Here is a 15,895-nt window from a genome sequence, read left to right as displayed (position 1 = left end):
ACCAGCCCTCAGCGTTCCATCTCCTCAGCACTTTTCCCGCCACAAAAGTGATATAAGGACGTGCTCAGCGCCTGCGCGGGGCCGCCCCCCCCCCCAGCGACGGCCCGTCCATGGTCGGGTCTTCCCAGCGCTCCCGAGCCGGAGAGTGACGAGCCCCCTGGGTCCCGCCGTGAGACTGAGGAGCAGGAGGCCTGTCACCCCCATTCCTGCCGTCCTGCATCCCTGGTGTTCAGCCTCCCACGGAGCCCCCCGGGGAGTGAGAGACCCCGGGGGGGGGGCACTGGGGCTGGGCAGGAAAGTGACTCTGCCCCAGGGAACCTGGGAGAAACCTCAGAGCTGCCTCAGCCCCAGTGGGATTTGGGGGGCAGAGACTGGGGCCTGGCGGGGGGGATCCCCTTTGATGTGGGGGGAGATGGGGGGTGTCTGGCAGGGAGGGGAGAAGCCGGAGTTGGGTGGGGAAGGTCAGTGGGACGCGGGGGTTGAACTGTCTCTGGGCAGCCAGGAAATTCCCGGGCGGGGAGTGGCGGGTGGGCGAAGGGGAGGGGGTTAATTGGATCCTGTCCCTGTTTATGCCACTTGCCTCTCGCCCCGATACAAATTCTCTCCAGTTCTGCCCCTTTCTCGCTCAGTGTCTCACACGGGGCTATAAAATCTGGGGCGATTCCCCTTTCCTCCAATGATCAGCTCTCCCATCCCCCTTGATTACCCCCGTTCTCCCCATGAGTCTCAAACGTCAGTTTAAAATCTTCTCTAGTGAGGGGCATTTTCCCACCCATTTGATCTGCAGCGATTTGTCCTTGTTTAGGTGGGAAATTGTTGCCCTGAGTCATTCCCCAGCACATGGCTGCCCCTGGAGTGGGGTGGGATGGCTCAGTGGTTGGAGCACTGGCCTGCTAAACCCAGGGCTGGGAGCTGACTCCTTGCGGGGGCCATTTGGGGATTTAGTTGGGGATTGGCCCTGCTTTGAGCAGGGGGTTGGACTAGACACCTCCTGAGGTCCCTTCCAGCCCTGATAGTCTAGGAGATGCCGGGTCTCTGCCAGGGCAGGGAAGGGAGGCGCACGTGTTCCCCATGGGGACTGCCCAGACCCCCGGGTCCCACTCCCAGTTGCTTCCCCTAACTACCAACACAGTAACCCCCAACCATCAGTTTCCAGTCACCCGCCGTCCCCACTTCTGCCCCCTTCCTCATCCAGGGACCTTTCAGCTCCCCCTCCCTTGCCCTTTTAATCAGCTCCTCAAAGGGCTCCCTGCTGCCCATGGCAATGGTGGGGGTGGGGGAACCATCACTTTGTGTTTATGTATTGGACAGTCGTATAAAATCCAGTCCAACAGTCCCCATTTTCATAAAATCATAGAATCATAGAATCTCAGGGTTGGAAGGGACCTCAGGATGTCATCTAGTCCAACCCCCTGCTCAAAGCAGGACCAAACCCAACTAAATCATCCCAGCCAGGGCCTTGTCAAGCCTGACCTTAAAAATCTCTAAGGAAGGAGATTCCACCACCTCCCTAGGTAACCCATTCCAGTGCTTCACCACCCTACTAGTGAAAAGTTTTTCCTAATGTCCAACCTAAACCTCCCCCTCTGCAACTTGAGACCATTACTCCTTGTTCTGTCATCTTCTACCACTAGTTCGTTAACAGCAATATAAAATCCCCTCAGATCTTGGTGTTTTTCTCTCATGTTATCAAATACGCAGTTTGTGACACATTTTCTGTGCAAATCTCAAAGGTTCATATAAAATACCCTAAACATTTGTCCCACTGCTCTCTAGTTGTCTATTTCTAATTGAATATGCCCTGAGATTTTCCCCTGTCTCTCTAATTATAAAATACCAAGAAAATCTCAGGTTTACACCTTTGCTCAGATTCTTGAACCTGGATATAAAATGTTTGCAAATGTTGCCCATTTCCTCTTTATTCATTTATCAGATATTCATGTGAAACACTCAGATTTTACCTCCTATCAACAACTGATATAAAATCCCTCTGATTTTCCACTTTCCTCTCTATAATTTGCAAAATGGATCCAAAATCTCTCAGCGTTCCACCCTTTCTCTTTCATTTCTGAACATTGCTCTCAAAGCTCAGGTTTTGCCTCTTTCTATGTCATTATCAAATGTCAGTTAAAAATCCTCTGGGGTTTGAGGCTGTTCCCTATGTTTCTAAATCCCAGCAACTTCTTCCTTCGAGGGAACCTGTTGCCTTGAGTTCTTCTCCATCCTGGATGTTGTAGGGGGTTAAATTGCCAGAGATCATCTTTCCCGTCTCCTTTATGAATCATTTGTTCCCTCCTTTACCTATGTTAAAATGTTTGCCGAAGAAAGAGACCAGCCACATATTTAATACCCATCAAAGCCAGAGGCCTCCCCCTGTTTGAGGGATCAGTGCTTCCCAGCTATTAATGGGAGAGTTGGCTGGACCCTTTTCTTTTCTTCAGCTGGCACGGGATGAGGAGGTCACTCTGAGTGCAGTGTGAGTTGAGAAGTATCCCAAACCCCATGGCAAATGGCCTCTGTGAGGGGTTGCTTCCCACAGTGCTAAGATGTAGCCACCTCTGGGGTGGATCCAGGGTGGCCATTATTTGCTAGTGACAGGAATGGACATTTCTTACCTATTTTGTCCCTCCAGGCCTTCCATACTCCAGTTCCAGAGACATCCCCCAGGGCTCCCTCTGCCTGTGTGACTGGCCAGCAGTGGGCGGTGGTCACTTTCTATCCACTTCTCAGGCACTATGAGGTAACAGTGTTGCTGGGTGGGGGGGGGGGGGGCGGTGGGGGGAGATCGCCGCTGATGGGGGATTGTGGTGGTGGGAGGCCTCTGGGTGGCTGGGCAGGGGGTACCCTAGTGAGGTTGGTGGGTTCTGGAGATTTGGGGTTTCAGGGGGTGGGTGTGATGTGCCCAGCCCTGAGGCTGTGGGTCCTGGAGGTGGGTATCGCTGGGGCCTGGTGGCTGCAGAACAGCCGGGTGGGCGTCTCTTGGGAGGCGGGACAGGGGTTAGAGGAGCCTGGTGCTGTGCCAGGGGCTGTGTCTGGGCTTCCCCGGCAGACTCCTGGGATCGCTGCCGTGCCCAGTGCACAGAGTGTGTGTGGGAGAATCCCCGGTGCTAGGCCAGGGGGTGCCCCTGTAAAGCACCAGGGGATCCCGCAGGGGGGAGGAGGGGGTGCCAGGCAAAGGGCAGGGCAGATCCTGCTGGAGGGCGGGGGGGAGGGGTCCTAGGCAGGCAGTGAGGGACTGAGTTCCCAGTGGGGGTCCGTTTTGGGGGGTCTCTGGCTTCTAGGGTCTCTTGGGGCGAGGGGGAAAACCCTTTGGGATTCCCAACCTGGCAGTGACGGTCTGGCCGGTGAGGCTCTGAGGGGTATCTGAGGTCTCTGGCTACGGACTCTGGGGGCTGGGTCCCAGGGAGTATCTGGGGGGCGGGGGCTGACTGAGGCTCTGGGGGCTGCTCCCGACCTCGCTTCTTCTCCCTAATTAGCTTATGCCAGAATCCTGGCTCCAAGCACTGCCCGACATTCCCCGGCCAGGCCCAGTCACCGTGAGGTGAAATCACAGATTTTTGCTCTTCTCCCCTCTTGAAAACTGCAGGAACTTCCAGTTCCATTCTCCTAGATTGTCCAGTCCTTGTACTGGATCTGGGGGTGAGGGAGGTGGGAAGGGGGTCAGCACTGCCGCACAATGGTCTCTTCCACAGCGTTCTGGACTCATTCTTAATGAACTCTGGTTTCATTGAGACCATTGTTAATCCAGAGTCACTGTATGGAAAGACAAGGAGTGACTCCAGATGGACAGTGGGGCAAATGAGATCAGCAATTCTCCCTGTGAGGAGGGGCTCTCATTAGCTGCTCTCCCCAGAGAGCTAAAGGAGGGAAGCTGCTCAAACGCTCTGTCCCTCTCTGCTCAGGATATTGGGGTTCAGCTTCCTGGGTCAGACGCTGCAGCCTCCATTGTGATCTGGGAGACCAGGCTTAGTAGCTGCTGCTCCCCCAGTGGGGTTCTGTGCTGGGAAGAGACCTGAATTAAAGCTGCTTCTCTGCCTGGCCCAGGGGATGACTTTCTCCAGCTGGTCCTAGCCTCCTAGGGCAGCCCTGGGCCCTGTTAATACTAAATTCTGAGCCAAGTCTCCAGGTAACTGAAAGACCTCAGGGAAAGTCTTCGGGTCTGGCAAGAAAGTGACTCTGCACAAACAGCCCCTCCCTATTTCTCCTCCCATTAGCAATTGCCAGGAGAAAATCCAGCCCTGGGAGAGCAAAGCCCCCAGGAATGGGACTTTCCCAGCCAGAGGGGCAGGGCGAGAGGACAGGGAAGGAGAGACTGAAAGGGGCAGTGGGAGAAATGAGGGGAGAGATTTCCACCCAGACACATGTATTGCTGCATCCCTGGGCAGAACCACTTTCCAGTGAACAAAACAAGGATCAGACAGAGGAAAAGCTAGTTCCTGACTCCATATTCCCCCTGCTGGGGTGTGGCTGCCGTGGGGTCAGTGTCTGAGGAATCCCCACAGTGACTCCTTTGGTTCTGCTCTTTTCTAGCCTTGTGTTCACAGACTTTGTTAGGGGTGAGGGGAGGGAGAAGGAGGTTAAAAATGTGTCTGGGCTTAGCATGGCAGGAGGGGCCAGGTCTACATTGTTATAAACAGACTGAGCATTTCCTGCATGGCAGAATCTAGGTGTCTGTCTGCAGGGAAGGGGCCTGGGGGAATTCTGATGTGAAGTTAACTAAAACCGGTTCTGAAACGCCCACAACTGCCCTTCTCCCCCAGACAGGCTGCAGAATGGCGTCCATGTTTTCCTCCAGCTCATCCCAGCCTGGCGTGGGACAGGGAAGAGAAATGCCTGCAGTGGAGCCAACTCAGGTAGGGATTATCGGGGGGTTGCTGGTGGGTTCCTGCTGGAGGAGAGGGAGAGCAAATACACCAGAGATGGGAAGGTTTGCACAGTCTGGTTTGGAGGTTGGAGCGGGGCAGGAAATTCACAGCGTGGGGAAAGGAGGAGGCCAGGGTGTGGCAAACCTCCTGGGAGTTATTTAATAAGTGCCCTAGATTCTAGGAACAGACCCAGGAGGTTGGGAGGTGCCCTAATTTGTGAAGAAAGAAAATAGCCCACCTACATGGAGCTAGTCAAACTGACCAGACTCCCAGTGCTGGAGCCTGAGCTCACTAACCAGCGGCTGCCGTGAGATATGAAGGGGGCACCCATGAGTCAGGCTTATTGGAGCTGCCTCTCCCTTCATATCCCGCTCCTCACAATGGGGAGGTTATTGGGCTTCCTACCAGGGAGCTCTCTCCTGACCCTGCTAGGGCTCCATCTCCTGTATCAGTCGGTGGCTAGTAGGTGTGTGATTGATCTGCTGGGAGAGACAAGGGGCTCTCTCTTCGTCCCCTCACCCTGGTATTTGCTGGATACTCTGAGCGGGGTGGGGGTGGGACTCTGTTGAGTGGGATCCACCCAGAGCTTCCATTTGATTCACTCCTCTCTGCCACAAATAGTGGGGCTGTGAGTGGAGCAGCAGGTCCTGAGTGTTGGACTCTTGCTCTTTCAGGGGCCGGTGACCTTCGAGGAGGTGGCTGTGCATTTCACCAGGGAAGAGTGGGCTCTGCTGGACTCCGCTCAGAGAGCCCTCTACTGGGATGTCATGCAGGAGAACTATGAGACTGTGACCTCGCTGGGTAAGGGTTGCTATCCCCTTGGTTCTTGGAAGGGGAAATGAAGAGTTAAGGTTCACGCCAGCCCTCCAATGCCACCTCTACTCTGTCCTGTTTCAGCATCACCCCAATATGCCAGTGACACACACACACTACCAGAGAGCCTCCCCTGCTGCAGAACACTTTGGGAACAGAGCACAGGAGCCGTATCGCACAGTGTCAAATAGCTCCTGTTTGCTCAAGTGAAACTGGGGGTTAGGTCTGGCATAACTGTTCCATCCCCCTAATCATTTTTGTTGCCCTTTTCTGAACCTTTTCCAATTCCAATATATCTTTTTTTGAGATGGGGCGACAACATCTGCATGCAGTATTTAAAATGTGGGTCTATCATGGATTTATTTGCTGTTTTTACAAATATGATATATGATATATTCTGTCATATCTATCCCTTTCTTAATTATTTCCAACATTGCTTGCATCATATTTTGCAATATATTTCAAATAAAGAAATTAACGTGCAACGTATGTGTCGTTGTTTGTGGTTTTAAGCTTTAAAAGGCTTGTGTGATTTTTAGCTCAGGGGGACAGTATTCCAATAGCTGTCTCCCCCTGCACACTTTTAACTAAGAGAAGAGCCTCAGGCTGAGCTGATTCAAAATCAATCATGTGGTCGTTTTCCACAACAGCTTCAAGAGGTCCCTGTCATGGAATGTAAATGTCTTCTTCACACCTTCCCCCTGCAGGAGAATGGCTGTTTGACCAGCTGTTTGCCTTGCTGTCTCTGAGGAACTGCTCTGTGGGTGTTCCCCAGAATTGTAACATTTTCAGTAATATCATACTGTAAAATCTCATAACTTTACATACAGTGTTACTACACATTTTAACAGGAGGATAATATTCAGTAGATTATGCGTTTTTAAATGATACCTCACAAGCCATACTGCGTACAAAATTGATCATAATTTTCTAGAAGAGTGAACACAGGGGTATAGACTTACACAGTGTCTGTGGGTGTGTTCCCAGCAGATATGTGGGTATTTCAATCCCTCATAAGCACAGTGCTTGGCATCTTCAAGGACCTGGGGAACTGGTCCTGGGAATTCACTGGTTTACCAGGTGTGACACAGTATGGAATTGTGAGACACTTTGATATTAATAATAAAATAATAATATAATCTGATAAAATTGCAATGAATCGTGCTAGATATGCCATGTAAGGTATCAGTGAAAATGTTATGATTTGCCAAGTATGATAATTTTGTTTCAATGTTTGTATCACCTTTGTATTGTGAGTTATAGATATGTAGGGTATATCTGTATTTCCAGATTTGTGCAGTGTTTCTGGGTGACATCCCCAGACATATTGGCATCAACACTGCCTAGCCTGTTTGATGGCCCATTCAGGGTCATCATCTGTACAATGAGCCCATGGAAAGGACCAAGGGGATACACCTATTGAGTCAGCAAGACATGCCGGGGTATGCCTGTGTAATGAGAACTCCAAGGCTTTTCCATGCCATGTGCTGTGAATCTTGTGTTTGGGACACAGGAAGTACAGGCCACATGGCAAAAGGAATGTAAAGGGCAGCTGCATCATCTCCATTTTGTCTTCAATCCCCCTTCCTACCTCTGGAGCAACTTCTCTACAAACTGAACCCTGGACCAAAGGACTGAATGACCCATCCAAGCTGTGGATGTGTTCCTGACGGACTTTCAAGCCAGCAACTCACCAATACTGCTAAGAACCTGATATATCCATTTTGGAATGTATCTGACTGCTTTCCCATTTAACTTCTTTCTGTCTTTCTTTCATTTAAAACTTTAGTTTAGATGCTAAAGGATTGGCTGGAAGGATGGAATTTTGGGTAATATCCAAACCTATACTGACCTGGTGATGTGGCTGTGACCCTTTGGGGTCAGAGGAACACTTTGTTTATGTGAGCAGAGTTTTTAAATAACCTCTCACTGTACTGGACCTCGCTGCTGATTAGGAGCCAAAGAACTGGGATGGAATAAAGGGGGCCGTGTGATTTCTTTTTTCAGCTTCTCAATAACCCATGTTGGGGATAAGAAGCACAGTTGGTGACTGGTTGGTGAGTTTAACTTCTGTGTTAACCAGCAGTTTTGGGAGCATCTGGTCTCCCTTTTTCAGCCTGCCCTGATCTTGGCATTTTCAGTGAGAACTGCCCCTGGCCCACCAGGTCACACTAAGGACTGAAGTTAAATGAATAGAATGTTTTTTTTTATGACCAAGTCTTATGAAATCAACTGAACTCCTTTGTTTTCTTTCATCTGAGCAGGGTTTCTAGTTTTCCAACTTGATGTGATCTCCCAGCTGGAACAAGGGGAAGAGCCATGGGTCCCAGACCTCCAGCGGTCAGAGGAAAGAGAGATCCTGAGATCTTCCTGCACAGGTGAGGAAACATTAAACCACCTCAGAATCTGTAAGTGCCTGAAGGAAACATCTGGGATGCCCAACAAAGCCCTTGGGGAGGTCTCTCAGTTCATTATTGTCCCTAGCAGGGGTCGTATCCTCAGGGTAAATATAGCTCATGGCTTCCTATAGATCCTAGCAGACACCAGGCAGTAGCTTCCTCCCTTCCCCCTGCGTATTTGGATGGGATGTGAAGGCTGAATTCATCCCCCTCCTCTCTCCTATTTTGGGGAAGAGTTTGGGGGAGTTCAGCTCCTGATTTTTATTTGACCTGTCCTCAGCACTTGTTTTTGTTTGGTCTTCCCCTTTCCATCCCTGTTTGAGGTTTCTGTCTCTATCACAGCAGGTGATGCAATGGCATGTGAGAAAGAGGAGCAGAATTCGCAGGTTGAAAATGTTGAGCCAGTGGGTAAAAACAGAGCATTATCTCAAAGATGGAAAAGGAATGTGTCCAGGAGTCCTGAGCAGGGAAAATCCTGGGAGATTCAGCACAGACCAAAAACAGATCAAGGAAACCAGCCAGGGAAGAAAGTGGATACATTTATTTCCTGTTGGGGAACTCAGAAGCTCCTCATGGAAACCACAACACAGCAGGATATCCTCAGGCGAAAGAGAAAAAATACATGCACTGAGTGTGGGAAATGCTTCACTAGCAGCTCAAACCTTTCTCAACATCAGAGAATCCACACAGGGGACAGACCCTATGAATGCACTGAGTGCGGGAAAACCTTCAATCACAGTTCGCACCTTATTAGGCATCAAACAATCCACGGAGGAGAGAGGCCCTATGAATGCCGTGAGTGTGGGAAATGCTTCACTAGCAGCTCAAACCTTAGATTGAATTTCCCCTTGTTCCTCAACTGTTGCTACAGCTCTAGTACCCATCAATCCAAAGACTGAGAGAAATGGAGAGTTCCAACCATTGTCCTTTTAGTATCTTATTGTTCCTCTCTCTGTTTTTTGTGCTGGCCTTTCTATTCTGTCATTTTCTGCCTTTGTTTAGTTGGTAACAGTTGGTTTCCATCACTCACGTTTGTTTGTTTAAATCTCTATCCGTTGTGAAATAAATTTTTTGCTTGTTCGATAACTGTACTCAGGTGCTGTGTGAAATACAGTAGCAATGGTCCACAGTAAAACTAGTAACCTGGGATACTTGGGGAAGAGAGGATCTGGGATTTCACCAAGTATCTGGTGATCCGGGCTGGACCCCAGAGGGGGACACATTGAAGGAACTCAAGGGTTAAGGTGGCTGCTGTAGCTCAGAGGAGGGTCCTTGAGTTCCAGCAGGCTGGTGAGTTTGGTCACTAACATCCAGCTGCCAAATGCAAAACTCCCTCTTCCTTGTGGCAGGTGGCAACAAGGAGACTCACAGTCCTCAGCACCCTGAGAAGGGTCACAATGTGTCTCTATGTTGATCCACCTGTCAAATTCACACAGGGAAAGCTCCCGATAGCACAAAACTCTGCCCTATGAAATCATGGAACATGTGCTCTTTGCTCTGTGAAAGCATGTAAAGAATCCAAGCACTGGAGGACAGGATTTGGGTCCAGAGTGACCTAGACAAATTGGAGGATTGGGCCAAAAGGAATCTGAGGAGGTTCAACAAGGAGAAGTGCAGAGTCCTGCACTTAGGATCCAAGAATCCCAGGCACTGCCACAGACTGGGGACTGACGGAGTGAGGGGGGTTTGATAGCAGCCTTCAACTACCTGAAAGAGCAGCAGTGTGGGCTTTCTCCTGGCCACTTTTGCTGGGCTTGGCAGGCGTCCTGGAGGCCTTTCTAGAAGAGAATTGGGAACGGAGTTAGAAAAACCAATGTGAAAACCAGAACCTCAGGTTTAGACTCATTTATTTATAGTATTAAATCTTCAATTCTAGTGTCACAGTCAATACAGTCAATTTCTTCAGCCTGATAGTTGCCCAAAGGGAAACGTAACTTCTCTCCAAAGGGAGTGGAGAGAAAGCACTTTTCAGAGTCCAAGAGAGACAAGGTGGTGAGGGTAAGAGGACCAACCTCTGTTGGTGAAAGAGACAAGCTGTGGAGCTAACCCCACACACTTCTTCAGTTCTGTGAAGCCTGGAAGGGCGTCTCTTCCATAATCAGCAGTTAGAACATACGAACAGCCACACTGAGTCGGACCAGTTCATCTATCCCACTCTCCCGAAAGTGGCCAATGCCCGGCGCCCCAGAGGACCCCTGGGACCAACATGGATACACCACCACCACAAACAAGGTTAAAAGTCAATGCACATGGAGAAGGATCTTGTGTTTCATTCCTTATGTCCTAGTCTCATCATGTGGCCATTTCCTTTTCTTCCTTTCTGTTAAAAGCTTTGGTGTTTTGCACAGAAACATTATTTCCCAGGAGAGACCCAGGAGTGGGGCTGCATTCCTGTGCCAAACAGTCACTGGAAGGGGGCAGACAAAGGCCTTTAGGACGAGGCGTCCGTCACTGTCAAAAGATCATCTCCCTCCTGCAGGTCACTGGCAGCCAGAATTTGTTCCTTATCCTCCCAGAGTCTGGGGGCTGGAATCAGCACTACCCAGCCCCTCCGTATGTAGCAGGAACAAACACAAACCTGGTCTTTAAAACAAACTGTCCCCTTCCTTCTCAGGAAGATTTTTCTGTGATTGAAGTTGAGCTTCAGTTCCCCTCTCCTAGGGCGGGGCAGGTGTGGGGCCAGCTCCCAGTGAGATCTGTTTTCACCATTGCCCCCTTTCAGTCACTCTGGGATGGTAACTCTGCTCCCAGCTGTCAGGCAGCTTCCAGCCCATCCACCCTGCTCACTAACTCCATGGTCATGTGTCACCCCCTTTGCCAGCACACAGAGCCTGCAGGAAAGCTACTCCTGCCAGATGCATTGGTGGTATAATGGTGTTGTGTAGGTGTCTTCCAAGCAGTTGATCTGGATTTGATTCCTAGCCAATGCAGTAATGGCTTTTCTCTTCTGTTGTTTCCTCAGCTGGAAGTGGTTTAATTTCAGTCACATTGTGTTACAATCACATTATCTATAGAATGAGACAATAAATGTGTCAAAGTCCAGCAGGTCATACAGGATGGAGGCACACAAGGGGCTGGAATGTGTCATCTGAGAAAGACAGAACCCTTGGAAACCTGCATCTTCCATCCCCTGGCCTTGCGAGTTATGATTCCAGCTGTGTGAGCTGTTTGTAGGATGTTCCTGCATGAAGTTTTGAGTCAGTTATTGCTCCTGCAGATTCCTTTGCTGTTACAATTATAATGACATGAACAAAAGGGAGGCACAATAAACATAACCCCCAAGTTGCAATACAGGTGGGGAAAGGGACGATCACGGTTAAGCCAAACACGTCAAAATAAAAATTAATACTAAAAAAGGGGAAGGGGGAAGAGATCAGGTATGTGGAGATCCCCTTGATAGTTCAACACACATTGTTAGAATCAAAGTTCAGACTTGACATTGGAAAACCCGCAACTACCTGTCTCTCTGAACACCTGTGATGAGCAAGATAGAGTTGGGACACCTGTTCTGCTTCAATCATTTATTGTCTCTCTGTTCTCTCCTTCTTCGCACCCCAATTCCTCGTCTCCAATGTCTCTGCCTTTCTCCTCTTGCTCCCTCTCCCCTGCCCTGTCCAGGAACTCACACTCTACAGCATTTAGGACAAGCCAGAGCTCCCATGTTCTGCACATGAGCCTGTGTCAGAGGACGTGGGACCCCGGTCAGAACCAGTCACCAGATCAATATGACCCTTTATGGGCGACTGCTCTGCAATTTACATCTCCCCTCTCCCCCCCCTCCCCCCCCCGCAAACAGGGTGGGGTACAGCTCTGACTGAGAGGCCTCACAGGAGAAATTTCAGCCAAAAGACAAATTTGTGTGAAATGTTGAGAAATGAAGAGCCTCCCAAATCCCCAGAACTCTAGTGTCACACCCATGGCACCAGCACAGGGAACCCAGTGAGATGGGGTTACAGAATACAAGGGGGGAGGCAGCAGGGAGAGAGTTGACAGGGAATCTCTCTTTTTCCTTCTCTCGTCACTTTCTGTTCTTCTCTTTCCTTCCAGGAACTGCAGTCACAGCAGGGAGGGGTTTGTCTCCGTGTCTGTCACGGAGGTGGTAGAAGTGATGGATTCTGTGACTTCCTGCAACCTCCGTGACTTCTGCAGTGGGCACAGTGGCTGACTCCAGGGCCACTCAATCAACTGGCTCCAGGGACCGCCCAAGCAGCGGCCAGTGCGGCTGCCCCGGGGACCACTTTACCAGTGGTCCCGAGGGCAGCAGGAGCAGCCACAGCTTGGTGGCCTCTGGCAGCACTTCTGGGGTGGCCAGAGCAGCAGCTGACCCCCTGGGGCTCCCCCCTGCCCTAGCAGCAGCTGGAGTGGCAGCGACTCTCAGGGCTTCTCCCCTGGTAGCTGGTGCTCATTATCCATCAATTAAATCAAAACACTTCCCCCTGCAAGTGGATTTAGCCCGGGACCCTCAGAATCAGCAGTTGTTACGCCCCCACTGAGCTCTCTGGTCAGGTGTCCTAGTGCCGGGAGCCTCCGATGTAGATCCTAAAATAGCGTTTTTGCACCAGGGGGGCTGAAATTTTGGACCAGACGTTGTAGCTCCACTGTTATTTTACTGAATTGCTTCAAAACAGCAAGTGTAGAAAGTCTCCTAAGTGCCAGGCTCTCTGCCATGGAAACAGCTGCCCCTGCTCTGCAGGAGTCTGTGCGTTCCACCCAGCAACGTACACACCTGCTCTGCACTGAAGGGGGGTCAGACAGTGATGGTAACGCAAATCTTCAGACTATTAACCCAGGTCCCTTTCTTTAACCCAGGACATGCCAGTCACCTGTTAGCCATGGCGTTATCTTCATCTTCAAATACCTCTCAGGACATTGAACAAAGGGAGTGAACCCCCCCAAATGGCTCCCTGTTGAGGTGTTGTACCGGACCTGCCCCTGGAGACTGTCTGGTTTTATACTCTTAGAGCTTTTTCTCTTCAAACCCCTTATCCCAATCTCTGGGCCAACCTCCGCATTTCAGAGTTTAGAATTTACTCTCATCACCCTCCTATGGCACTTTCCATGTGAATTGGGCAAAGCAAGTGGGGGAAGCTCCGTGGCTAATGAAAACCAACGCTCTGGGTGAGGCCTGAACTCACACCCACAGCTGTATTTCCCCCTGCATGAGCCACTATAGGTGCTTCTTAGACAGACCTGGGCTGTAGGTGGTTATGTGTGTCTGTGCTTCACCACTTTGGCTGCTCTGTAAAAAGCTGATGGTTCAAGCAGAAGCTGGTGGGTTTTTGTTTTGTTTTAAGCAATTAGAGTCTAGTACATTTTAACAGGCAGAAAATGTCCTATTCTGGTCTAGCCCCATTTGACTCCTTCTGTCCATCTTCTTCCTTCCCCCTCAGTGTCTTTCCTTCCCCATTGGGGACATGCAGGGATGAACCCCAGTCAGTCTGTGTCACAGAGAGTCTGTATCTCCTAAGGAATGTGGGTGAAGGATTCCAGCTGAATTAACTCCGCACACCTGGGTTAGAAACATTTGTTTCTTTCGAGCAGATAGTGGGAAATGGGACATTAATTCAGACCCAGGAGGCAAGGCAGAGGCTTCATGATCTTGATCTCCAGGAAGGGAGAGAGGATCCCCAGGAAGGAACAGAGCTTCCTTTAGACTCAAGCTGGGTCTCCTGGAAGTTGGAAAAGACCCTTGGTCACTGAGGATCTCATGGGATCGTGCTGCTCCAGAGGCTCGAGAGTCCTGGGTGCAGGGAGGGTGTCACTGCACAGTCTGAAATGGAAGGGAGGACCCTGGAAGGGACGGGGAGGAACAGAAAATGGAGAGGAATGAAACAGAATAAACGCCTCTTCTCTCTCCCATCCCCAACCCAGCAAGAACTGTTATCAGTGGGGAAACTCCCCACGATGAATGGCAGAGACCACAGAGACATTTGCCTCATGCTGAGAAGTAAGGTGACCAGACACCAAGTGTGAAAAATCAGAGCATTTCACCAGATGCATTGGTGGTATAGTGGTGAGCATAGCTGCCTTCCAAGCAGTTGACCTGGGTTCGATTCCCAGCCAATGCAATGATGTGATGATTCCTCCACTGAGAATTGGTTTAATTTCACTCATATTGTTTCAGTTTATCAATGGAATGAAAGAATCAGTGTCCCAAATCCCAACAGGTCATTAAACACCCAGTGGAGGAAGAAAGGGGTGGGACTATATAATAAGCAGTTGGAGTCATCTTGGTATTACAATGCTTGGTTTATTTTTTTTTTAAATTCCTTTACTTCCCTCTCCCGTTTAGACTCAGAGCCTTTAAGGTCAGAAGGGACCAGTGTGATCATCTAGTCTGACCTGCTGCACCTTGCAGGCCAAAAGACCCCACCCACCCACTCCTGGAATAGACCCGGGAGGGGAGGCAGCTCTGTGCACTGCCCCTACCCCAGGCAGCACATAGAGGCCCTCTGCTCCCCTCCCCCCACAACGGGTGTGCAGAGATGTGCCAGCAGCACTAAGGTGGCTCCCTGCCCACTCTACCTCCGCCCCTCCGTGCCGCTCCCAGAAGTGGCTGGCATGTCCCAGCATCCCCTGGGGTGGGGGGAGTGTCTCCACGTGCTGCCCCTGCCCCGAGCACCAACTCTGCAGCTCCCATTGGCCAGGAACTGTAGCCAATGGGATCTCTGGGGGCAGCACCTGCAGACAGCAGCACATGGAGATCCCTTGGCCCCACTCATCTAGGAGCTGCTGCCAGAGGGTTGTGTGTACTGGTCACTTTGGGATCTGCACCACCCCTCCTGCACCCCATCCCCACCCCCACCCCCACCCCCCAGCGCAGAGCCCACACTCAAATTTCCTCCCAGAGCTTTGCTTGTCTTCCTTTCACCAGAACCATCCTTCTTCTCCTGGGCTGCAAGTAGCCATCCCTGGGAAGCCAAGAGGCAGGCACAGGATTCTGACAGGTAAGTGTCCTCCAGTGCCGTGATGGACGGTGCGATGAAGGTAAGTCTTCCTGAGGCACAATGAACTGCAACGCAGCGAACCACTGGCCAGACGGTCGGGGCAAAGGGCGTTCACTGGAGGTACAAGCTTGTGAGTGACTCCTGAGCACAGGGCCCCTTCCCCTTTTAAGGACCTGCTCCTCATGGCCTGCGACTGGAGATGACTTGGCTGCATCTGGTGGGTCACACTCCACCTTGGGCAATGTCCATGCTCTGGGTGTGTGATCGCTGCCTAATGAGAGTCCCAGACACCTTGTCTATCTAGGAGCTCTTCTGCTCTTCCAGCTGTTCAACCAGCCCCTTCATCCCACAAGCATTGCAGGAGGGAGCGGGAGTGGGAGGGAGAGGGGGAAAGCCACTTCACAGGCATTCAGAGAGGGAGAGGAGACAAAAATGGGAATGGGGGAAGTATAACAGACCTATTGAGCATAGAAATCACTGCTGCTCCTACAACAGCAGGGACAGGCCACTAGGAGTTGGGAAAAAGTAAGCCATCATATTTTTGCCTGGTTTTGAACCAGGGACCTTTTGTGTGTTAGGCAAACATGATAACCACTACACTACAGAAACTCTGTTGCAGAGCTCTGCCCCTCCCTTCATAAGAACATAAGAATGGCCAGACTGGGTCAGATCAAAGGTCCATCGAACCCCATATCCTCTCTGTCAACAGTGGCCAATGCCAGGTGCCCCTGAGGGAGTGAACCTAACAGGTAATGATCAAGTGATCTCTTTCCTGCCATCCATCTCCACCCTCTGAAAAAAAGAGGCTTGGGATACCATTCCTTACCCAGGCTGCCTAATAGCCATTAATGGACTTAACCTCCATTAATTT

At 50.7% G+C, this 15,895-nt stretch overlaps 1 non-coding gene and 1 pseudogene across 1 annotated transcript; one reads left to right on the top strand and one right to left on the bottom strand.

Moving 5' to 3' along the window:
* The window catches only part of LOC120381757, a 194,041-nt pseudogene that overhangs the window by 109,497 nt on the left and 68,649 nt on the right, over positions 1-15,895 (bottom strand).
* Positions 14,074-14,145, top strand: TRNAG-UCC. Its single transcript has one exon. It is a non-coding gene; the product is annotated as a tRNA-Gly (tRNA).

Source organism: Mauremys reevesii, linkage group 14, assembly GCF_016161935.1.
Source record: "Mauremys reevesii isolate NIE-2019 linkage group 14, ASM1616193v1, whole genome shotgun sequence".
Classification (NCBI taxonomy): domain Eukaryota; kingdom Metazoa; phylum Chordata; order Testudines; family Geoemydidae; genus Mauremys; species Mauremys reevesii.
The sequence above is the reverse complement of the archived record's forward strand: the minus strand, read 5'-3'. Positions and strand labels throughout refer to the sequence as shown.